The sequence below is a fragment of the Thalassophryne amazonica genome, chromosome 2 (genome assembly GCF_902500255.1).
Source record: "Thalassophryne amazonica chromosome 2, fThaAma1.1, whole genome shotgun sequence".
In the NCBI taxonomy this organism is placed as follows: domain Eukaryota; kingdom Metazoa; phylum Chordata; class Actinopteri; order Batrachoidiformes; family Batrachoididae; genus Thalassophryne; species Thalassophryne amazonica.
The window spans coordinates 128,022,173-128,048,687 of NC_047104.1; the positions used below are offsets into that span (position 1 = coordinate 128,022,173).

Genomic DNA, 26,515 nt, shown 5'->3' on the forward strand with positions numbered 1-26,515 from the left:
TGACCGGGAGTAAACTATTACTCATGACAGACGCCGCCTTGAAACAGAAATATATAGATTCGTTATCTTTCCTTACAATGCGCTTATCTCAGATGCCTAAAGCCCTGGGAAGCCCTGGGAATCCGGCTGAAAGACGAAATCGTCCGCAAAGGTGACTTTCCGCACCTGTTCAGTTCAGGAAAAAATCTGAACTATGTCGGGCCGTACCCTGACTCTGCGGCTTACGGGGTCGCAAATATGTCAGAGGGAGAAAGAGAGGAATTTAACGCGTGGTATGTGAGCAAAAAAAACGCGATTTTTGATTTTAAAGCCGAGGCCGTTATGTATTGTGATAACGATACAAAAATCCTGGCTGCAGCCTGCTCCAAATTTATGGCTGAATTCATCGCTGAAACATGCGTGGATCCTTTTACCTGCGTTACAATCGCCTCGGCGTGTATGAAAGTCTTCCAAACTAACTTTCTCGCTCCAAAATCGCTGGCGATCCCCTCCACCGACAATTATAGAACGAAGCATAAAAAATATTCAGACGTGGCCGTGCAGTGGTTAGAATGGGTTGCTGAGACGCAAAACATTACCATCAATCACGCTCTAAACGGGGCGAGAAAAAAATAGGAGGTTATTATGTTGATGGGTATGCTCAGATTGACGGGCGGATAAAAGTGTGGGAGTTTCTCGGGTGTTTTTACCACGGGTGTGCAACGTGTTTTACACAGCACGAAATAAACCCTCTCACAAACACCTCATTTGGAGAGCTCCACGCAGCGTGTCAGAAAAAAATAGCCTTTCTGCGGGCTATGCCGGGTGTCACCCTCAGCGTAATTTGGGAACATCAGTGGCTTGAAATGAGGCTGAGGGATGAGAGCGTTCGCCATTTCTTCAGCCGCAGGGGGTTACCACTGTCCCTCGAACCTCGCGACGCTTTATACGGCGGTCGGACTTGCGCGTCCCATCTGAGGTACACGGCTAAGCAAGATGAGAGGGTCTATTACGTCGACGTGACCTCGCTGTATCCTTATGTTAACGTAAATTTCACATATCCTACGGGGCATCCGGAAATTATCGAGAGAAATTTCCGAGACCCCAGGACTTATTTCGGGCTCATCAAAGCCGTCGTGTATCCGCCCCGGGGGCTAAAATTCCCCATCCTCCCACACAGAACTCCTCACGGTAAACAGGTGTTTACTCTGTGTCACACCTGCGCTGATGAAAATAATCAAGCGGGAGCGTGCACACACAGTCAGCAGCAGAGAGCTCTGTCTGGGACTTGGACGACCCCAGAATTCCACAAAGCTCTGGATACAGGCTACGTTGTAACTAAGATTTTTGAAATCTGGCATTTTGAGGAAAAAAGTGATAAAATCTTTGAGGGGTACATAAACACCTTCTTAAAACACAAGCAGGAAGCCTCCGGTTTCCCTCCCGAATTTGATAAAGACCCAGAGAGCAGAGAAAAATATATCACGGACTACTGGCTGAATCAGAAGATTCGTTTAGACCCAGAAAAAATCAGTCCCAATCCGGCAAAACGACAGATGGCTAAGATCTGCCTCAACTCCTGGGGGAAATTCGCCCAGAGGTCAAATCTGATGCAGACCGCGTTCGTTAAAAACGCTGACGATCTGTTCAGGTATCTGTTTTCTGAAGAGTACAAGGTCACATATCTAACATTCCTCAGCAGTCAGGTGGCTATGGTTCAATGGAGGTACGGCCCGCGGTACGTCAGCCGACCGGGTAAAGCCGTCAATATTTTCATCGCAGCGTTTACAACGGCATACGCGCGTTTGACCTTGTACGGTTTAATGGAGGCTGTGGCAAATCCTGACAGGATTCTGTATTATGATACAGATAGCCTGATTTACGTTTGTAGGCGGGGTGAAACCCCGCTGCCTACCGGTAATTATCTGGGGCAGCTCACCGACGAGTTGAACGGCGACGTCATCACAGAGTTTGCAGCAGCGGGGCCTAAAAGTTACGCATATAAAACTGTACGAGGTAAAATGGTCATGCGTGTGAAGGGGATTACTCAAACCCACGAGAGCTGTCAGAAAATAAACTTTGACAGCATCAAAGATCTGGTCGTGGGTTATATAAAAGACCCCACCCTGACTGCATCTATCAAAACACCGCAGCAGGGAATTAAACGTCATAAAAGCAGTTTCAGTTTGACAAACGTGTCATTTCAAAAATCCTTCAGGGTGGTGTATGACAAGCGTCGTCTTTTAAAGGAGGGGGAAACCGAACCTTTCGGATTTTGAAACATGTCTCACTCGGGAAATACGGTGGAGTTTGACCCCAGACTTCAGCCCCCATTCTCCTGTCTCATTGTTGGACCGAGTGGTTCGGGAAAGACTGTGTTTGTGAAAACATTGCTGGAAAATTGTAGCCACGCTATGAGATATGTGCCTGACAACATTGTATGGCTGTATATGTCTGAACAACCTCTGTATTCTGAACTGAATTTGTAAGAGGACTCCCTGACTCATTTCTGGACGACAGCCTTTTCCCTGAAGGTCAGAGCCATCTGGTTATTTTGGACGATCTCATCTTTCAAGCAACGGATCATCCTGAAGTTGTAAGAATTTTCACCCAGTACAGACATCAATCAATCAATTTTATTTATATAGCGCCAAATCACAACAAACAGTTGCCCCAAGGCGCTTTATATTGTAAGGCAAGGCCATACAATAATTCCGTAAAAACGCCAACGGTGAAAACGACCCCCTGTGAGCAAGCACTTGGCGACAGTGGGAAGGAAAAACTCCATTTTAACAGGAAGAAACCTCCAGCAGAACCAGACTCAGGGAGGGGCAGTCTTCTGCTGGGACTGGTTGGGGCTGAGGGAGAGAACCAGGAAAAAGACATGCTGTGGAGGGGAGCAGAGATCAATCACTAATGATTAAATGCAGAGTGGTGCATACAGAGCAAAAGGAGAAACACTCAGTGCATCACAGGAACCCCCCAGCAGTCTAAGTCCATAGCAGCATAACTAAGGGATGGTTCAGGGTCACCTGATCCAGCCCTAACTATAAGCTTTAGCAAAAAGGAAAGTTTTAAGCCTAATCTTAAAAGTAGAGAGGGTGTCTGTCTCCCTGATCTGAATTGGGAGCTGGTTCCACAGGAGAGGAGCCTGAAAGCTGAAGGCTCTGCCTCCCATTCTACTCTTACAAACCCTAGGAACTACAAGTAAGCCTGCAGTCTGAGAGCGAAGCGCTCTATTGGGGTGATATGGTACTATGAGGTCCCTAAGATAAGATGGGACCTGATTATTCAAAACCTTATAAGTAAGAAGAAGAATTTTAAATTCTATTCTAGAATTAACAGGAAGCCAATGAAGAGAGGCCAATATGGGTGAGATATGCTCTCTCCTTCTATTCCCTGTTAGTACTCTAGCTGCAGCATTTTGAATTAACTGAAGGCTTTTCAGGGAACTTTTAGGAAAACCTGATTATAATGAATTACAATAGTCCAGCCTAGAGGAAATAAATGCATGAATTAGTTTTTCAGCATCACTGTGAGACAAGACCTTTCTAATTTTAGAGATATTGCGTATGCGTAAATATCAGTCGCAAAAAAGCAGTCCTACATATTTGTTTAATATGCGCTTTGAATGACATATCCTGATCAAAAATGACTCCAAGATTTCTCACAGTATTACTAGAGGTCAGGGTAATGCCATCCAGAGTAAGGATCTGGTTAGACACCATGTTTCTAAGATTTGTGGGGCCAAGTACAACAACTTTTAAGTTTTATCTGCGTTTAAAAGCAGGAAATTAGAGGTCATCCATGTCTTTATGTCTGTAAGACAGTCCTGCAGTTTAGCTAATTGGTGTGTGTCCTCTGGCTTCATGGATAGATAAAGCTGGGTATCATCTGCGTAACAATGAAAATTTAAGCAATGCCGTCTAATAATACTGCCTAAGGGAAGCATGTATAAAGTGAATAAAATTGGTCCTAGCACAGAACCTTGTGGAACTCCATAATTAACCTTAGTCTGTGAAGAAGATTCCCCATTTACATGAACAAATTGTAATCTATTAGATAAATATGATTCAAACCACCGCAGCGCAGTGCCTTTAATACCTATGGCATGCTCTAATCTCTGTAATAAAATTTTATGGTCAACAGTATCAAAAGCAGCACTGAGGTCTAACAGAACAAGCACAGAGATGAGTCCACTGTCTGAGGCCATAAGAAGATCATTTGTAACCTTCATTAATGCTGTTTCTGTACTATGATGAATTCTAAAACCTGACTGAAACTCTTCAAATAGACCATTCCTCTGCAGATGATCACCGGAATATGAGCGTCATCATGATCACACAGAACGTGTTTCATAAAGGGAAATACAGTCGAACCATCAGTTTGAATTGTAATTATATGGTGCTGTTTAAAAACCCCAGAGACAAGTTACAGATGAACAATCTGGCACAGCAAATGTTTCCCAGCAGAAAACAATTTTTTTTGGAGGCTCTTGATGATGCTACGAGCGTACCTTACGGGTATTTATTACTGGATTGCACGCAGGAGTGTCCAGATCAGTTCAGACTGAGATCGGGATTACTCCCGCACGAGTGGCCCACGGTTTATTTACAGAAAGATAAATGGATATGAGCTCTCTTTTAAAAAGGAACGCCCCCGCTCTTAAAGCGCTAATCAGAGCCGGGGCGAGGGAGCGTCACCACAGCCTGAAGACCTGCAGGCCGGAGCTTCTGAAAACTTTATCCGAGATCGCTTTGAATATATTAAAGGGGAATATCGCCTTGAGTGACTCTCAATTCCGTACCTTGAAAAAACGAAAAAGAGTTTTACGTCTTCTGGCCGATAGAAAAACCAGTTACAAAAGGAAGCGAGGAGCGCTGATTCAGACGGGCGGCTTTCTCCTGCCTCTGCTCGCCGCGGCCCTGCCCATTATAACGAGTCTAATACTGCCCAGAGGATAATGGCGTTCAAAGTGGCGCAAAAGATGTTTTTACTGACTCCTCAACAGATGCTTCAACTCGGACATTCCGTTCCGCCGAGCGGAAATAACATCAGACAAACGGCGGAAAATGATTTAGACTCGCGAATGCGGGCCGTGCTGGAGGAACGTACTCACTCCCCTTATGAAAAAATTAAAAAGTATGAGGCTCTGCTGCAGCGCTATTTAACCCTGATCAAACAGTGGGAACTTGAATCACGCGTTTCACCCCCGCAAGAGACTTGCGTCGCTAAGCAACCTGAGGAGGAAGGGGTGGAGGAGGAGGAGGTCACAGAGGTCCTGAAGAATATCCCCTCCAGAGAGCGTAGAAACGCTGAATATATTATGAGGAAATTGTCGATGGGTGATACGCGCTGGAGTCCGTCGGGGGAATTTATTTACAAGGGGAAAGTCCTGAGGGGGTCTCACGCCATAGATCTTATGAAACATCTCGGATCCTCGTTCAAGAAATCGAGCCCCCCTACAGGCTGGGTGAAGTTCCTCAATATTTTACAGGAGCGGAACATTCCGGTGGCGTGCGTATCAAACCCTCAAGCCCGCGAGCAGTTTCAGAAGTTTAAAAAAGGACGGAGCAGCTCGCCGGATGAAACCCTTCTTTTAACCGATTCGCCGGCCAGGAAGAAACTTAAGAAAAAAAAAGACTTCCAACACTGGGAAGGTTTCTCACCATAAAAGGAGGGTGTCGAATTAAAAACTGACTGGATATTATGATCAAGATTTTTTAAAATACATCGCAGTCAGACACGTTTTTGTATACTGTTACTAATAAAACACCGACTGAAACTCATATCCGGCCTTCATCACCTTTATTCGGCATATGGTTTAAAAACAACTTTCAGCACTTATCTACTTAATAACAATGATGCAAAAAATGAAAAACATTAAAGGTATGATCGGGGGTGCGTTTTCTACACATCCGGAACATTTTTCACAAAAAAAACACACATAAAAAAATCAAAGGTCAAAGGTCAATGCTTCTTTCTACGCTTAATAACGGGGGTTTAAAGCGTGCAAACGTGATAAAACTTTAAAGGTATGATCGGGAGGCCGCTCTCACACATCCATCCTGTTTTCAGGGGAAAAAAACACACATAAAAAAATCAAAGGTCAAAGGTTAACGCTTCTTTCTACGCTTAATAACGGGGGTTTAAAGCGTGCAAACACGATAAAACTTTAAAGGTATGATCGGGAGAGCATTTTCTACACATCCGAAGCATTTTTTCACAAAAAACATAAAAAAAATCAAAGGTCAACGCTTCTTTCTATGCTTAATAACGGGGTATTAAATTATGCAAACGCGATAAAACTTTAAAGGTATGATCGGGAGAGCGTTCTAAGATGGGGGTTATATTTTCACACGGAAAAACATAAAATAATAGGAACGCCGGTTAACACAAGCCGTGACAATATTTAAACTCATGCAAAGGCCCTGCTAGCTGGTTACAGGAGGTATTGCAGCTTTTCTTAAGGCAATAACGATATCTTTTCACAAAATCAGAAACCAAATCATCGTTTGCGATAGTATTTTCGGTGTATAAAGACACCATGTCCTGGTACGACTTCCCGGCGGCTCTGTTATACAGATAATACATGCAGTGTTGTCCACATACGTCCGATAACTCGTGCTGAAGCTGTTTGTTGTGATACAGAATGTTTTTAACATCTGGGAGATTCTCCAGATATCGCAGGATGCTTTTAGGGTAGTATTCAAAGTCCGGGCTGAGGCCGAACGAGTCAAAAAATGTGGCTCGACCATTTTTTTCAACGGTGAGCGCTAACCAGTGTTCCCCCGGTAAATGTCTAGGGTGGGTGTTTACAATGAAATACACGGGAGGGTCCGGCTTGATCCGGAATAACTCGTCAGATGCGAAAACACCGGCGAACAGGTCTCCTATTAAGCCCCTCATAACAGCGTCCAATTCCAGGTTGTTCATCAGTAAAAATCCATAATCCTGTTGCTTGGAATTAATCTCCAGGAGAGAATCGTAACACGCGTACACTATCAGCGTGGTGGTATGCGGAGTCGCGACTCTGAATCTCATTTCAAGTCGCAGGGTCCCTGTGGAGACGGGGCTCAGAGCGCCGCTGTCCTCCTTCGGGTTTAAATTGAAGACGTACAGCGCATAGCCGTGTGCAAAATCCTCCCGATCTATACAGAGAGGCAGGTCCTTGAGGTGTCGCCCGATTGCCGTGTAGAGATTGTAAAACTCCCTCACAGAGAGTCCGTTGTTAAATTCAGGCTGGAAAGCTTTAGCCGGCAGCTGTCTCCCGTTTTGACTGAGTGCGAGGTACTCCAGGTCGTAGTGTGCAAATTCAAACGGGGACAGATCTCTTCTCCCGCTGAATGCATTATGATTCACCATACCCAGAACCACATATTTGGGCATGGTTCCTAAAAACAGGTTCTCCTGGTTGCATATCCTGGAATGGCTGGGGATCACGTAAGTCTTAACGTTGATTCGTGATAACGGGTACATGGCGTTCCCTTCCATTAGAGCTGCGGAGTGACCCAATCTCACTGCAGGGGATACGGTGACTTTCTTAACGAATAGGGATGCTCCCAGAATTTTCAGCTTGAAAGTGGAGGCCGCCAGCCCCATCAGGCAGAAAGCATCACTGGCTCGAATTAATTTAACTCTTAGATCAACATTATTCAGAAGAAGCCTCTCGCAGAAAAATATGTCCGCGTGCAGCGGACCCTGAACTTGAAATTCACGCGATTCGGCGCTAAAGCGTGCTCTGCTCACGAGGCCTTTATTCGGGCCCGCGTCATCCACAGCGGTCGAATTGTGCTGACCCGGGGTGTCTTTGTAAAACAATCCGCCCGTGAACTGCGATTTCAATGAAGCAGGCAAAAAGTTCAGCAGCGTCTCAATCATTGCCCTGTACGGGTGCGTCACGCTGGATTGGGAAATTAGCCGGTCACCCAGAGTCACGTCAACTTGCGAGAAAATCATATTGAGAGGGTAATTTATTACCCCCACGCGGGCGTCATTAGCCAGGTCAGTCCCGTCGGCGTTTGTAATTTTCAATCGCAGATAAAGCAGCATATTATTGAGGTCTAAATACCTTTCACTGTCTCCGGGGATAAAAAACTTGACAGGGCCCGTGTCCGTCAGGGCTGATAACGGGCTGACCTCAACGTATTGGCTTTGCTCGATGGACACCTGGGTCCTGGGGACGGCGAATAAATCCAATTCGCTCATGGTGCATTCGGGGGAATTATTTCGCAAAAGAGACATTGTTTAAGAGAAAATGTCCACGGACAACCTCCTCTTCTCATGCTTCCTTCGAACTGTTCTGCTTTTTCCGGGGGTCTTTCGCTTTTTAACCGTTTTGATCCGTTTCCCCGGGGGGTGTTTCCGGGGCCTTCTTGAGAGCACCATGATCCCGGACCCCCGCTGCTGCTCGGGTTCCTGACTCCGTCCGGCCTTCTCAACAATGCGGCTCACTACGTCGGAAGCGATGCTTCGAGCTGAGTTTTTCAGGTGAGGTTTGGCGATCGTGTATCCTTGTTTAATCAGCGGCGACACAAATTTGAACAGTTTTGAAAATATGTTCCCGAGCCCGTACATAACAGGAGCGCCGTGGAAGCCGTGAAGGCCGTTCCCGACTTGATTTTCATAGTAAGGCACAAATCTATAAATGTCGGCTTTGTGCGCTGCCCCGGCCATTTTTTTATCCCGCCGGTTTAAAATGTAATGTCACAACCACTTTACCATATCTGAAATTCACCGGTCGATCTTGATCGCTTTTGATTTCGATGCGTATCATCTCAATATGTCTTTTGGAGACCGGGATGTAATAAGCGGGGTTGAATTTCTTTGTAATTATTTCCCCGAAACGACCTCCAATTTCGAACGCTCGGAGGAGAGGAGCAAAAGCGTCGCCCACCGCCTGAGGCTGTACAACGTCTGTATAACAGAACAGGTGATACCTGCCCGCTTTTATATCGGGGTAGCGGGGAGAGCTTGTGACCCCGGGTCCGCATCTCAGCCATTGATTAGGCTGTATCCCCAGCATGTACGCTGTCGGGGCTTCAAAATATACCTGGCAGGTACCGTCTCCTTCCCACAGAAACTTTTTCTGGATATCGTCATATTTTAAAGTCAGCTTCGGATCTATAGTCTTCAAACGAGGGTTTATCCGCGCCGCAATAACCTCAAAGTTATCGTAATATCCCATGTCAAAAAATTGCGAGTGAACGGCGAGTTTGTTCTTGGGCGGTAAGCCCGTAATTTTCTTCACCTGAAACATACAGCAAGGCTTTTCTGGGATATTTAACCAGGTGGATAAGAAATTTCCGTCAGCGCCACATCCCAGTCACCCTCTAGATCCAGGTGTCGAGCCAAGTCCACCTGGTAGCATGAAATTGTGTTGTCCAGGAATACTTTTAGGCTGGCGTTTGAAGGCAGAGTCATATAAAATCCGTGTTTCAGATCCCGATCCATTTCTCATATGTCGGTTGAAGATAGATGTTGTCATATTTATACGGCCATCAGCTGGTCCGCGGGAACCCAGGAGTTAAATTTCTCGGGCCAATTTTTCCATCTGACAAATACAAATTTCTTCCCCTTGGTAAAACGTTCACGAATAATTTCTTGAACCTGATACGGTCTGTCTTTTGCTATTTTAACTTTCTGCAATTCTGGTTCATAGAATGAACCTTCAATGATCTCGCCATCATAATCTTTCAATTTATAAACGGGCGGCGCACGTTGTATACATTCTGACACTGTGAACATTTCATCCGTAAAACTTTGTTCATATTTTTTATCAAAAACTCCCCTGAGCTTGAAGACCCTGACTATATCTCCGACCTTATATTTAAACTTCCCAGGCCTCCTGCGTTGGGTGGATGCCCCATACAAATTTTGAAACACTCGATCTACGTTTCGAGCGTTAACCTCATTCGGTCTCATCTTAATGCTTTTATGATAACTCTTGTTATAAGCCGTGAGTAAAGACGGCAGGACGTCGATGTATCTTCGTGTGTTTTTAGTAATAAAATATCTCCACATTCTTGTCTTTAGCGTGCGATTAAACCTCCCGACAACTGAGGCTTTCAGATCACTTGAACGGTTTGTTAAAAAACTCTTTCCCAGCATCAGTCTGTAGCTTCAGAGGCACCCAGCTGTGCTTTAAGAGCGAGGCAAAGGCCTGTGAGACTTCGTGCCCTTGCTTCGACTTCAGGGCTCTGGCATACGCTTTTTTTGAGAAGATATCGATAATGGTCAGCAGGTACTCGTCGTTAAAATCTGATAACCCCTGCATGTCGCATAAATCCACCTGAAATTGGTTAAGCGGGTTTGTGACAAATACTCTATTTCTTGAAAAATGCGTCCTGGCAGGTTTGTGTAATGTGTATGCATCTTCCCCCGACAGGAAATCTCTGATATGCTTCATACGAATTTTAGATCCGAGTTGATCATGCAGAGCCCTGCGTAAACGCTCCGGTCCTCCAAAACTCCCCAGATTTGCCAGACTATAATACATAGCCCTCATTAAATCCTCATCACCCATCTTTTAAGGTGGATCTCTTCAGAATGATGAAGCGGATAGTCCTTTTTCATTTTTATATGTTTTAGCGAACATAAATATTAATCTTTTGTTTTAAATAGGTGCTCTTGGAAACGTTAAATTGAACTCTGATTCAGTAACGCGGAGAGCGCTCACAGATGAGCGCGGGCCTTTAATACAGCCGCTCTTGGAGACGTTAAATTGAACTCTGATTCAGTACCGCGGAGAGCGCTCACAGATCAGCCTCGACCTTTTAATAAGACAGTGTTAAAACCCCGCATAAATTCATACGAGAACCTTTTTTTCCACCAAAACCTCGTTTGTATGACTCTGTCTTGCAATATGAAGCGCCTTGGGGCAACTGTTTGTTGTGATTTGGCGCTATATAAATTTGATTTGAAAACATTTCACCCTTTTTTCAACAATATTATTGGAAAGAACACTGACCATCTAAGTTTTAGAATATATGCTTTATTACATTCATTAAAGTCACACAGAGAAAAAAACAATTGTTCATGTTTATTAAACACAACATACGTGGAGGAAAAAAGTATACGTTCATGTTTATTAAACACAACATACGTGGAGGGAAAAAAGTATACGTTCATGTTATACGTTCACGTACAATACTGGAAAACTCTGAGTAATACATCTCCCCCGGATTTACGGTTTATTTCAGTATTCAGCTGTAAAAGTGTAGGAACAATCTCCCCTCTGGGCAGTTCCAGCTGTTTCACCCGGCACGCCATCACATCCACAAACAGAGTGTATAATGTAAGCAGGTGCAGCGGATTACACCGTGTAAAATTGTCGGTGGTCAAAACAGAGATTTTCAGTAATACGTTGTACAGAGATTTTTCAGATGAATGGAGAGCCGCGTTGTAGATATGTTCTGTCCAGACTCCGGGCCCAGGACGACGTCTGATAACGTCGAAGACCCTCTCCATAACGCATGAAGGCGGGGTGTCTGGGGTCTCCAGCCTGCAAATGACTGCCCGCTCCAGCTTATACGAGAGTCCACGTATAATATAAACTTCCCGCAGGCTTTGAAAGAGACTCATCACACAATTACCCATGACTGTAAACAATAATGATGATATAAAAAAAAAAAAATGCAGGTTTTTTTTCAGTTGTTGGGGTTATAGACGGCTACCATCCAGGGCTTGGAGGTGGAGCTTGGGGCGGGGTTAGGGGATGTGCTAGGGGCGGGGTTAGGGGTGGAGCTTGGAGCAGGGTTAGGGGAGGAGCTGGGGCGGAGCTTGGGGGTGGGGCTAGGTGATGAGCAAGGGGCGGGACTAGGGGAGTGGTTAGGGGCGGGGCTTAGGGGCGGGGCTTGGGGGCGGGACATTGTGACGTAATCAATTCAGATTGGCTATGTGGTCTATTAAACATTAGGTCTCTCTCTTCTAAGTCCCTGTTGGTAAATGATATAATAATTGATCAACATATTGATTTATTCTGCCTTACAGAAACCTGGTTACAGCAGGATGAATATGTTAGTTTAAATGAGTCAACACCCCTGAGTCACACTAACTGTCAGAATGCTCGTAGCACGGGCCGGGGCGGAGGATTAGCAGCAATCTTCCATTCCAGCTTATTAATTAATCAAAAACCCAGACAGAGCTTTAATTCATTTGAAAGCTTGACTCTTAGTCTTGTCCATCCAAATTGGAAGTCCCAAAAACCAGTTTTATTTGTTATTATCTATCGTCCACCTGGTCGTTACTGTGAGTTTCTCTGTGAATTTTCAGACCTTTTGTCTGACTTAGTGCTTAGCTCAGATAAGATAATTATAGTGGGCGATTTTAACATCCACACAGATGCTGAGAATGACAGCCTCAACACTGCATTTAATCTATTATTAGACTCTATTGGCTTTGCTCAAAAAGTAAATGAGTCCACCCACCACTTTAATCATATCTTAGATCTTGTTCTGACTTATGGTATGGAAATAGAAGACTTAACAGTATTCCCTGAAAACTCCCTTCTGTCTGATCATTTCTTAATAACATTTACATTTACTCTGATGGACTACCCAGCAGTGGGGAATAAGTTTCATTACACTAGAAGTCTTTCAGAAAGCACTGTAACTAGGTTTAAGGATATGATTCCTTCTTTATGTTCTCTAATGCCATATACCAACACAGTGCAGAGTAGCTACCTAAACTCTGTAAGTGAGATAGAGTATCTCGTCAATAGTTTTACATCCTCATTGAAGACAATTTTGGATGCTGTAGCTCCTCTAAAAAAGAGAGCTTTAAATCAGAAGTGCCTGACTCCGTGGTATAACTCACAAACTCGTAGCTTAAAGCAGATAACCCGTAAGTTGGAGAGGAAATGGCGTCTCACTAATTTAGAAGATCTTCACTTAGCCTGGAAAAAGAGTCTGTTGCTCTATAAAAAAGCCCTCCGTAAAGCTAGGACATCTTTCTACTCATCACTAATTGAAGAAAATAAGAACAACCCCAGGTTTCTTTTCAGCACTGTAGCCAGGCTGACAAAGAGTCAGAGCTCTATTGAGCTGAGTATTCCATTAACTTTAACTAGTAATGACTTCATGACTTTCTTTGCTAACAAAATTTTAACTATTAGAGAAAAAATTACTCATAACCATCCCAAAGACGTATCGTTATCTTTGGCTGCTTTCAGTGATGCCGGTATTTGGTTAGACTCTTTCTCTCCGATTGTTCTGTCTGAGTTATTTTCATTAGTTACTTCATCCAAACCATCAACATGTTTATTAGACCCCATTCCTACCAGGCTGCTCAAGGAAGCCCTACCATTATTTAATGCTTCGATCTTAAATATGATCAATCTATCTTTGTTAGTTGGCTATGTACCACAGGCTTTTAAGGTGGCAGTAATTAAACCATTACTTAAAAAGCCATCACTTGACCCAGCTATCTTAGCTAATTATAGGCCAATCTCCAACCTTCCTTTTCTCTCAAAAATTCTTGAAAGGGTAGTTGTAAAACAGCTAACTGATCATCTGCAGAGGAATGGTCTATTTGAAGAGTTTCAGTCAGGTTTTAGAATTCATCATAGTACAGAAACAGCATTAGTGAAGGTTACAAATTATCTTCTTATGGCCTCGGACAGTGGACTCATCTCTGTGCTTGTTCTGTTAGACCTCAGTGCTGCTTTTGATACTGTTGACCATAAAATTTTATTACAGAGATTAGAGCATGCCATAGGTATTAAAGGCACTGCGCTGCGGTGGTTTGAATCATATTTGTCTAATAGATTACAATTTGTTCATGTAAATGGGGGAATCTTCTTCACAGACTAAAGTTAATTATGGAGTTCCACAAGGTTCTGTGCTAGGACCAATTTTATTCACTTTATACATGCTTCCCTTAGGCAGTATTATTAGACGGTATTGCTTAAATTTTCATTGTTACGCAGATGATACCCAGCTTTATCTATCCATGAAGCCAGAGGACACACACCAATTAGCTAAACTGCAGGATTGTCTTACAGACATAAAGACATGGATGACCTCTAATTTCCTGCTTTTAAACTCAGATAAAACTGAAGTTATTGTACTTGGCCCCACAAATCTTAGAAACATGGTGTCTAACCAGATCCTTACTCTGGATGGCATTACCCTGACCTCTAGTAATACTGTGAGAACTCTTGGAGTCATTTTTGATCAGGATATGTCATTCAAAGCGCATATTAAACAAATATGTAGGACTGCTTTTTTGCATTTACGCAATATCTCTAAAATCAGAAAAGTCTTGTCTCAGAGTGATGCTGAATAACTAATTCATGCATTTATTTCCTCTATGCTGGACTATTGTAATTCATTATTATCAGGTTGTCCTAAAAGTTCCCTAAAAAGCCTTCAGTTAATTCAAAATTCTGCAGCTAGAGTACTGACGGGAACTAGAAGGAGAGAGCATATCTTACCCATATTGGCCTCTCTTCATTGGCTTCCTGTTAATTCTAGAATAGAATTTAAAATTCTTCTTCTTACTTATAAGGTTTTGAATAATCAGGTCCCATCTTATCTTAGGGACCTCGTAGTACCATATCACCCCAATAGAGCGCTTCGCTCTCAGACTGCAGGCTTACTTGTAGTTCCTAGGGTTTGTAAGAGTAGAATGGGAGGCAGAGCCTTCAGCTTTCAGGCTCCTCTCCTGTGGAACCAGCTCCCAATTCAGATCAGGGAGACAGACACCCTCTCTACTTTTAAGATTAGGCTTAAAACTTTCCTTTTTGCTAAAGCTTATAGTTAGGGCTGGATCAGGTGACCCTGAACCATCCCTTAGTTATGCTGCTATAGACGTAGACTGCTGGGGGGTTCCCATGATGCACTGTTTCCTTCTCTTTTTGCTCTGTATGCACCACTCTGCATTTAATCATTAGTGATCGATCTCTGCTCCCCTCCACAGCATGTCTTTTTCCTGGTTCTCTCCCTCAGCCCCAACCAGTCCCAGCAGAAGACTGCCCCTCCCTGAGCCTGGTTCTGCTGGAGGTTTCTTCCTGTTAAAAGGGAGTTTTTCCTTCCCACTGTAGCCAAGTGCTTGCTCACAGGGGGTTGTTTTGACCGTTGAGGTTTTACATAATTATTGTATGGCCTTGCCTTACAATATAAAGTGCCTTGGGGCAACTGTTTGTTGTGATTTGGCGCTATATAAAAAAAAATTGATTGAATTGATTGATTGATTGATTGGGTGACAGGGCCATAAATCAGTTTTTGACATAAGGTCGCTCAGTTTACACTCTAACACAGTTTAAGGGGACAGCTTTTCTAGAGCTTTTACTTCAATCAATACTCATCCCATCAAAATTCATCCCATCCTCTCTATGGCTGAGGCAGAGACCTTGATCCATGCATTTGTTTCTTCTAGATTGGACTACTCCAATGTTCTAATTTCTAGTTTACCACAGTCCAGCATTAAGGGTCTCCAATTGGTTGAAAATGCTGCTGCCAGACTCTTGACAGAAAGTTTGACTACATTACACCCATTTTTGCATCTCTTCATGCACTAGCACCTCCCTACTTAGACAACCTTGTCAAGCCCTATGTACCAGCCGGGGCTGTGCGTTCTCAGGGTGCAGGGCTATTTTGTGTCCCTAAGGTGAATAAAAAGTCTGCAGGCCACAGAGGCTTTTCTTATCATGCACCTGTTTTGTAGAATGATCTCCCTGCGTTAGTAAAACAGTCAGTCAGATTCTGTAGAGACTTTCAAGTCCAAACTTAAGACACATTTATTCTCCCTTTTGTATGGCTAGCATACTGACATAGTATGGTACTGTGCTTCCTACCCTACTAAATTCATTTTATTAGTATACAGAATGGGTCCCTGCCTCAACTTTATCAAAAGTCTGAGTCTGTTAGTGCAGCTTAGGCCTAGTGACCGGCGATCACCTTAGTATTTCTTCTGCTTTACTGTTGCTTAATGCTAATGGATTACACCTTAAGTGTAGTTTTTCTGGCTGACTGTTTGTTTTTTTTTTTTTTTTATCTCTGTCAAAGACGTGACTGGATCCATGTGCTGGATTAGATTATTCCGGTAATGGACATGGAAGGGACACTGATGCAGGAAAAGATCCACTGAGTAGCTCCATGACCCCTCTACCCAACTCCCCCAGACGGTGGACCGGACACCTGCATGGACTCTCCTCTGTTGTTGTGTATTGTAAACCTTTTCACAGTGGGTCACCCTTTTTGAGACTGGTCTGCTTGAGGTTTCTTCCTCAATATCATCAGGGGGAGTTTTTCCTTACCACTATCGCCTGTGTGCTTGCTCAAGGGGTCGATAAGTTACTTGTGTGAAGCATCTTGAGGCAGCTTTGTTGTGATTTGGTGCTATATAAACTAAAATAAATTTCAACTGAAATTAATCTGTGCACATTTGATGTGCATTAGTCCATCATGCTACCAGAAAATGGAACGGAAAAGAAAAATTAACAAAATCAAAGTTGAAACAAATTGTCAGGTAAAGTCTGGGTATCTGCATGACCACATATTTCACCATGAAACACATCCTTCTCATGTGAGTTTCCCGAAGTAACTACTCATGTGATACAAAGTCATTCCAGCGGTACCCAAGCATCATCTGGGTAGACCTAAAACTAAAGATATCACGCCCCATTCAGTTTTCACTTGGGGTCTGGTGTTGAAAGATGGTCTGAAATGAAAATGTGAATTAGGTTTCTGAAATTCTGCATAACATAACCCATTTTTTCCAATGCAACAAGAGCAGTAATGAGTCCGTACGTCATGGACATGACACGTGCTGTGGACACTGAATACTACAGAGTGCTCTCTAATCAGCGCACACTAAAATGTTGATCAAGCAAATCTTTGGATCGGAACTGTTTTTCATATTCTTTGAAAAGGATTTCAGTGAAATCACAACTTTGAATTCCCTTGAAGATTCAGCCTGATATCACTGCGCTGTGTTCAAAGACAGACTTTCTTACAGCTGTAGACTGATGAGTTAAAATGTAAATTTTGCTCCAGATATTTAATTTAGTGCATGGCATCCACACAGACCATTGCTTGTCACTGAGCTTTGCAAACACAAACTGCAACTCTTTCACCTGTTCATAATCCTGGTGTGAGGAGTACAGCGTGATTTACCATCATGCTCAGTAGTGTCGTTGGCACATTGTGTGATCAAATGAGATCTTGGTAAATTAGTGTTTCAAAACAACAAAAATGTGAGCTCGCTCATTTCAGAAATGGTTCTTCTGTCTTTTTCAAAAATGCTTCTTTTCTCTTCCTAACTCTGCTGTCTCTGTAATTTACTCTCGTCTGGCTTCCTGTCTTTCCTCTTTTATGTTTCTTTTCACTGACACTTTTGAATCACATATCGCTTTTGAACATTGTGCACTGAAAAAGGTCAAACATTCCAATCCATTCGCTTAGTGACAAGAAAACCAGGAGGCTGTCTGCACAGGTTGAAGTGGATCCTGGTCAAAAAGGAAAGAACATTGTGCAACAGCCCTCACTGTTCAGTACACAGGCTCGTATGTCTGGGTTTAGTATAGATCTACGGAGTGAGTAGAAACTTGACTTGCACGCCGTATTGCGGCGTGAGGACAACAACTGCAGCAGTTCTGCTGAAGCTCTAAAATATATCTGCTACCTCAAATAATCAGGATTGCCTTCATCAATAATTCCTTTTATCTCTTCTGTATAAAAACAGTTTGAAAGACATAAATAAAAATCACACAATTGGCTTTTTCTTCAGTCTGCTCATCAACAGAACTATTTTTTAATAATGAACAGGTTTTGTATAATAGTGAACACCATCTTCTTAGATGCAATCACATATCTTTTCTCAGGATGTGTTACGTCTAAAATAGGGTGCAGTCAATTATCACAGCTCCAGAGCTGCACCGACAGACTGATGGGGCCAATGCTTTATACATAAGTGTGCATTGACCTCTGTTCCTTTGCAGAGTAATTATGACTTTGGCAGTGGAAAGAGTTTGTGACAAAGGTGAAGATGCCAATAAAATGTCAGGATATTTCAATCTTGAGAAGCTAATATATCATGCCAAAGGTCGAATGTCAACATGGTGTGAACATGGATTATTACATTTTAGCTTCACATGTGCTCATTAACTGTATGCATAGTTATGCTGAACAATGGACGTAACTACAGTACATCCAGAAAGTATTTGCAGCGCTTCACTTTTTCCACATTTTATGTTGCAGCCTTATTGGAGTAAATTACTTTGTTTTCTCTCAAAATTCTACTCACAACAACCCAAAATGACATCATGAAAAAAGTTCTTTTGAAATGTTTGCAAATTTATTAAAAATAAAAAGAGAGAAGCACATTTACAGTGAGGAAAATAAGTATTTGAACGCCATGCAATTTTGCAAGTTTTCCCACTTAGAAATCATGGAGGTGTCTGAAATTTTCATCTTAGGTGCATGTCCACTGTGAGAGACATAATCAAAAAAAAAAAAAATCCAGAAATCACAATGTATGATTTTTTTTTAATAATTTATTTGTATGTTATTGCTGCAAATAAGTATTTGATCCCCTACCAACCAGCAAGAATTCTGGCTCACACAGACCTTTTAATTTTTCTTTAAGAAGCCCTCTTATTGTGCACTCTTTATCTGTATTAATTACACCAGTTCACACACTAAATCTGTCCACCATAGCCAAGACCAAAGAGCTGTTTAAGGACACCAGGGACAAAACTGTAGACCTGCACAAGGCTGGGATGGACTACAGGACAACAGGCAGCTTGGTAGAAGACAACAACTGTTATGATTATTTATTAGAAAGTGGAAGAAACACAAGATGACTGTCAATCTCCCTTGGTCTGGGATTCCATGCAATATGTCACTTCATGGGATAAGGATGATTCTGAGAAAGCTCAGAACTACACACGAGGACCTGGTCAATGACCTGAAGAGAGCTGGGACCACAGTCACAAAGATTACATTAGTAAGACATGATGATATTATGGTTTAAAATCCTGCAGGGCAGCAAGGTCTCCCTGCTCAAGCCAGCACATGTCCAGGCCCATTTGAAGTTCACCAGTGACCATCTGGATGATCCAGACCAGGCATGGGAGAAGATCATGTGGTCAGATGCGACCAAAATAGAGCTTTCTGGTATCAACTCCACTTACCATGTTTAGAGGATGAGAACAACCCCAAGAAAACCATCCCAACTGTGAAGCATGGGGGTGGAAACATCATACTCTGGGGGTGCTCTTCTGCAAAGGGGACAGGACGACTGCACCGTATTGAAGGGAGGATGGATGGGGTCATGTATTGCGAGATTTTTGCAAACAACCTCCTTCCCTCAGTAAGAGCATTGAAGATGCATCAAATCAAAATCAAATCAATTTTATTTATATAGCGCCAAATCACAACAAACAGTTGCACCAAGGCGCCTTATATTGTAAGGCAAGGCCATACAATAATTACGGAAAAACTCCAACGGTCAAAACGACCCCCTGTGAGCAAGCACTTGGCAACAGTGGGAAGGAAAAACTTCCTTTTAACAGGAAGAAACCTCCAGCAGAACCAGGCTCAGGGAGGGGCAGTCTTCTGCTGGGACTGGTTGGGGCTGAGGGAGAGAACCAGGAAAAAGACATGCTGTGGAGGGGAGCAGAGATCAATCACTAATGATTAAATGCAGGGTGGTGCATACAGAGCAAAAAGAGAAAGAAACACTCAGTGCATCATGGGAACCCCCCAGCAGTCTAAGTCTATAGCAGCATAACTAAGGGATGGTTCAGGGTCACCTGATCCAGCCCTAACTATAAGCTTTAGCAAAAAGGAAAGTTTTAAGCCTAATCTTAAAAGTAGAGAGGGTGTCTGTCTCCCTGATCTGAATTGGGAGCTGGTTCCACAGGAGAGAAGCCTGAAAGCTGAAGGCTCTGCCTCCCATTCTACTCTTACAAACCCTAGGAACTACAAGTAAGCCTGCAGTCTGAGAGCGAAGCGCTCTATTGGGGTGATATGGTACTATGAGGTCCCTAAGATAAGATGGGACCTGATTATTCAAAACCTTATAAGTAAGAAGAAGAATTTTAAATTCTATTCTAGAATTAACAGGAAGCCAATGAAGAGAGGCCAATATGGGTGAGATATGCTCTCTCCTTCTAGTCCCTGTTAGCACTGTAGCTGCAGCATTTTGAATTAACTGAAGGCTTTTCAGGGAACTTTTAGGACAACCTGATAATAATGAATTACAATAGTCCAGCCTAGAGGAAATAAATGCATGAATTAGTTTTTCAGCATCACTCTGAGACAAGACCTTTCTAATTTTAGAGATATTGCGCAAATGCAAAAAAGCAGTCCTACATATTTGTTTAATATGCGCATTGAATGATATATTCTGATCAAAAATGACTCCAAGATTTCTCACAGTATTACTGGAGGTCAGGGTAATGCCATCCAGAGTAAGGATCTGGTTAGACACCATGTTTCTAAGATTTGTGGGGCCAAGTACAATAACTTCAGTTTTATCTGAGTTTAAAAGCAGGAAATTAGAGGTCATCCATGTCTTTATGTCTGTAAGACAATCCTGCAGTTTAGCTAATTGGTGTGTGTCCTCTGGCTTCATGGATAGATAAAGCTGGGTATCATCTGCGTAACAATGAAAATTTAAGCAATGCCGTCTAATAATACTGCCTAAGGGAAGCATGTATAAAGTGAATAAAATTGGTCCTAGCACAGAACCTTGTGGAACTCCATAATTAACCTTAGTCTGTGAAGAAGATTCCCCCATTTACATGAACAAATTGTAATCTATTAGATAAATATGATTCAAACCACCACAGCGCAGTGCCTTTAATACCTATGGCATGCTCTAATCTCTGTAATAAAATTTTATGGTCAACAGTATCAAAAGTAGCACTAAGGTCTAACAGAACAAGCACAGAGATGAGTCCACTGTCTGAGGCCATAAGAAGATCATTTGTAACCTTCACTAATGCTGTTTCTGTACTATGATGAATTCTAAAACCTGACTGAAACTCTTCAAATAGACCATTCCTCTGCAGATGATCAGTTAGCTGTTTTACAACTACCCTTTCAAGAATTTGTGAGAGAAAAGGAAGGTTGGAGATTGGCCTGTAATTAGCTAAGATAGCTGGGTCAAGTGATGGCTTTTTAAGTAATGGTTTAATTACTGCCACCTTAAAAGCCTGTGGTACATAGCCAACTAATAAAGATAGATTGATCATATTTAAGTTCGAAGCATTAATTAATGGTAGGGCTTCCTTGAGCAGCCTGGTAGGAATGGGGTCTAATAGACATGTTGATGGTTTGGAGTAAGAAACTAATGAAAATAACTCAGACAGAACAATCGGAGAGAAAGAGTCTAACCAAATACCGGTATCACTGAAAGCAGCCAAAGATAACGATACGTCTTTGGTATGGTTATGAGTAATTTTTTCTCTAATAGTTAAAATTTTATTAGCAAAGAAAGTCATGAAGTCATTACTAGTTAAAGTTAAAGGAATACTCGGCTCAATAGAGCTCTGACTCTTTGTCAGCCTGGCTACAGTGCTGAAAAGAAACCTGGTGTTGTTCTTATTTTCTTCAATTAGTGATGAGTAGTAAGATGTCCTAGCTTTATGGAGGGATTTTTTTATAGAGCAACAGACTCTTTTTCCAGGCTAAGTGAAGATCTTCTAAATTAGTGAGACACCATTTCCTCTCCAACTTACGGGTTATCTGCTTTAACCTGCGAGTTTGTGAGTTATACCACAGAGTCAGGCACTTCTGATTTAAAGCTCTCTTTTTCAGAGGAGCTACAGCATCCAAAGTTGTCTTCAATGAGGATGTAAAACTATTGATAAGATACTCTATCTCACTTACAGAGTTTAGGTAGCTACTCTGCACTGTGTTGGTATATGGCATTAGAGAACATAAAGAAGGAATCATATCCTTAAACCTAGTTACAGCACTTTCTGAAAGACTTCTAGTGTAATGAAACTTATTCCCCACTGCTGGGTAGTCCACCAGAGTAAATGTAAATGTTATTAAGAAATGATCAGACAGAAGGGAGTTTTCAGGGAATACTGTTAAGTCTTCTATTTCCATACCATAAGTCAGAACAAGATCTAAGATATGATTAAAGTGGTGGGTGGACTCATTTCCCTTTTGAGCAAAGCCAGTTGAGTCTAATAATAGATTAAATGCAGTGTTGAGGCTGTCATTCTCAGCATCTGTGTGGATGTTAAAATCGCCCACTATGATTATCTTATCTGAGCTAAGCACTAAGTCAGACAAAAGGTCTGAAAATTCACAGAGAAACTCACAGTAACGACCACCTGGACGATAGATAATAACAAATAAAACTGGTTTTTGGGACTTCCAATTTAGATGGACAAGACTAAGAGTCAAGCTTTCAAATGAATTAAAGCTCTGTCTGGGTTTTCGATTAATTAATAAGCTGGAATGGAAGATTGCTGCTAATCCTCCGCCTCGGCCTGTGCTACGAGCGTTCTGGCAGTTAGTGTGACTCGGGGGTGTTGACTCATTTAAACTAACATATTCATCCTGCTGTAACCAGGTTTCTGTAAGGCAGAATAAATCAATATGTTGATCAATTATTATATCATTTACTAACAGGGACTTAGAAGAGAGAGATCTAATGTTTAATAGACCATATTTAACTGTTTTAGTCTGTGGTGCAGTTGAAGGTGCTATATTATTTTTTCTTTTAGAATTTTTATGCTTAAATAGATTTTTACTGGTTATTGCTGGTCTGGGAGCAGGCACCGTCTCTACGGGGATGGGGTAATGAGGGGATGGCAGGGGGAGAGAAGCTGCAGAGAGGTGTCTAAGGTGCGTCATTGCTGGGTCTTCCAGCATGACAATAACCCCAAACACACAGCCAGGGCAACTAAGGAGGGGCTCTGTAAGAAGCATTTCAAGGTCCTGGAGTGGCCTGGCCAGTCTCCAGACCTGAACTCAATAGAAAATCTTTGGAGGGAGCTGAAACTCCAAACCTGAAAGATCTGGAGAAGATCTGTATGGAGGAGTGGACAAAAATTCCTGCTGCAGTGTGTGCAAACCTGGTGAAAAACTACAGGAAATGTTTGACCCCTGTAATTGCAACCAAAGGCTACTGTACCAAATGTTAACATTGATTTTCACAGGTGTTCAAATACTTATTTGCAGCAGTAACATACAAATTATTTAAAAATCATACATTGTGATTTCCAGATTTTTTTTTTTTAGATTGTTTCTCACAGTGGACATGCACCTAAGATGAACATTTCAGACCCCTCCATGATTTTTAAGTGGGAGAACTTGCAAAATCGCAGGGTGTTCAAATACTTATTTTCCTCACTGTACATAAGTCTTCACACCCTCTGCTCAATACTTTGTTGATGCACCATTTGGCAGCAATCACAGCCTCAAGTCTTCTTGAATATGATGCCACAAGCTTGGCCCACCCACAGTTGTATGCAAAAGTTTGGTCACCGCTAATAATGTTCATGATTTTTCTTTACAAATCATTGGTTGTCTGGATCAGAAATTTCAATTAAATACGAGGGCTGTCAATAAAGTAACGGTCCTTTTTATTTTTTTCAAAAACTATATGGATTTCATTCATATGTTTTTACGTCAGACATGCTTGAACCCTCGTGCGCATGCGTGAGATTTTCCACGCCTGTCGGTGACGTCATTCGCCTGTGAGCACTCCTTGTGGGAGGAGTCGTCCAGCCCCTCGTCGGAATTCCTTTGTCTGAGAAGTTGCTGAGAGACTGGCGCGTTGTTTGATCAGAATTTTTTCTAAACCTGTGAGACACATCGAAGTGGACACGGTTCGAAAAATTAAGCTGGTTTTCAGTGAAAATTTTAACGGCTGATGAGAGATTTTGAGGTGATTCTGTCGCTTTAAGGACTTCCCACGGTGCGAGACGTCGCTCAGCGCTCTCAGCCGCCGTCGTCAGCCTGTTCAAGCTGAAAACCTCCACATATCAGGCTCTATTGATCCAGGACGTCGTGAGAGAACAGAGAAGTTTCAGAAGAAGTCGGTTTCAGCATTTTATCCGGATATTCCACTGTTAAAGGAGATTTTTTTAATGAAAGACGTGCGGACGGGTCCGCGCGTCGGCTCGCAGCCGCCGCGACGCTCCGCCACAGGAAAAACACCTCTGTTGAAAGCCTTAAGGACAAGTTGGAACATGTCCTGCTGTTAAACAATTTCTCATATACTCACTCCACTGAAAGCCATCAAAAGCCGCCTGGATTTTACAAATGGTTATCAACACGGAGGTGTTTTTCCTGTGCCGCCGCACCGCGTCGGCTGCGTCCCAACGCGCGGACCCGTCTGCACGTCTTTCATTAAAAAAATCTCCTTTAACAGTGGAATATCTGGATAAAATGCTGAAACCGACTTCTTCTGAAACTTCTCTGTTCTCTCACGACGTCCTGGATCAATAGAGCCTGAAATGTGGAGGTTTTCAGCTTGAACAGGCTGACGACGGCGGCTGAGAGCGCTGAGTGACGTCTCGCACCGTGGGAAGTCCTTAAAGCGACAGAATCACCTCAAAATCTCTCATCAGCCGTTAAAATTTTCACTGAAAACCAGCTTAATTTTTCGAACCGTGTCCACTTCGATGTGTCTCACAGGTTTAGAAAAAATTTTGATCAAACAACGCGCCAGTCTCTCAGCAACTTCTCAGACAAAGGAATTCCGACGAGGGGCTGGACGACTCCTCCCACAAGGAGTGCTCACAGGCGAATGACGTCACCGACAGGCGTGGAAAAACTCACGCATGCGCACGAGGGTTCAAGCATGTCTGACGTAAAAACATATGAACGAAATCCATATAGTTTTTGAAAAAAATAAAAAGGACCGTTGCTTTATTGACAGACCTCGAATATCATATAGTAGACAAATAGTGATATTTGAAGAGTGAAATGAAGTTTGTAGTATTTACAGAAAGTGTGTAATAATTATTTAAACAAAATTAGGCAGATGCATAAATTTTGCACACCCTTGTCATTTTATTGATTTGAATACATTTAGCACTAATTATTGCAACACAAAATTGGTTTGGTAAGCACATTGACCCTTGACCTCCTTACACAGGTGAATCCAATCATGAGAAAGGGTATTTAAGGTGGGCATTTGCAAATGTTTCCCCTCTTTGCATCTCTTCTAATGAGTGGCAACATGGGAGCCTCTAAACAACTCTCAAATGGCCTAAAAACAAAGATTGTTCAACATCATGGTTTAGGGAAAGGATACAAAAAGCTATTTCAGTGGTTTCAGCTGTCAGTTTCCACTGTGATGAACAATGGAAGCCCACAGGCACAGTGGTAGTTAAGGTTTTTTAACTCACTATTCCTACCCCTACTCCTACCCCCAACCCTAATTTTAACCATAACCACCCCCAACCCCCCGATTCACTTTTAATTTCATGCAGCCATCACAGAATGAATTAGAATGAATTTGTGCTGCCGTGATGAAAATGAGGCGCTTTTTGTCACAAAATCACAAACCAATAGATTAATGTATATTTTGTGCAGCTGATCTCACAGCCATGAGACCAGGTTGCAAAACCTACTAAGGCATTCATGCAGAGGAACAAGTACAATGTTCTGGAATGGCCATCTCAGTCCCCAGACCTGAATATTATTGACAATCTGTGGTGTGATTTTAAGCGGGCTGTCCATGCTCGGAGACCAACAAACCTGAGATGATTTGTAAAGAAGAATGGTCCAAAATATCTTTAACTAGAATCTAGACTCTCATTGGAAGCTATAGGAAATATTTAGAGGCTGTTATTTCTGAAATGGAGGATCTACTAAATACTGATTTTTTTTTTTTTTTCTGTTGGTGTGCCCAAATTTATGCACCTGACTAATTTTGTATAAACAATTAAATCCTACAAACTTTATCTCACTTCTCAGATATCACTGTTTGTATGCTACATGATATATTTAACTGAAATTGCTGATCCAAACAACCAATGATTTGTAAAGGAAAATAATGGAAATGATCAGGGGTGGCCAAACCTTAACATACAACTGTATCTTTGGGCAGTTTTGCCCATTCCTCTTTGCAGCACCTCCCAAGCTCATTCAGGTTGATGGGGAGCATCAGTGCACAGCCATTTTCAGATCTCTCCAGAAAGGTTCAGTCAGATTCAGGTCTGGGCTCTTGCTGGGCCACTCAAGGACATTCACAGAGTTGTCCTGAAGCCGCTCCTTTTAAAACTTGGCTGTGTGCTTAGGGTCATTGTTCTGCTGAAAGACTAACCACCACCCTACTCTGAGGTCAAAAGCATTCTGAAGCAGGTTTTCATCCAGGATGGGCTGCCATGTTTGGCCACTCTACCAAACAGGCCTGGTTGGTGGATCGCTGGTTATCCTCTCTCCACAGAGGAATGCTGGAGATCTGACAGAGTGACCATTGTGTTCTTGGTCACCGAACTGACTAAGGCCCTTCTCCACTGATCACTCAGTTTAGGTGAGCAGTCAGCTCTAGGAAGTTAGAGTCCAACTTCTTCCATTTATGGATGATGAAGCATCTGTGCTCATTGTTACCATCT

General features: G+C 42.5%; 1 long non-coding RNA gene across 1 annotated transcript; it reads right to left on the minus strand.

The window, feature by feature from the left end:
* Nucleotides 1-1,535: 1,535 nt before the first annotated feature.
* Nucleotides 1,536-25,851, minus strand: LOC117502931. The gene is made up of 4 exons (XR_004558438.1): nucleotides 25,841-25,851; nucleotides 23,318-23,323; nucleotides 15,715-15,899; nucleotides 1,536-1,546 (listed from the first exon to the last, which is right to left on the minus strand). It is a non-coding gene; the product is annotated as an uncharacterized LOC117502931 (long non-coding RNA).
* Nucleotides 25,852-26,515: the final 664 nt, after the last annotated feature.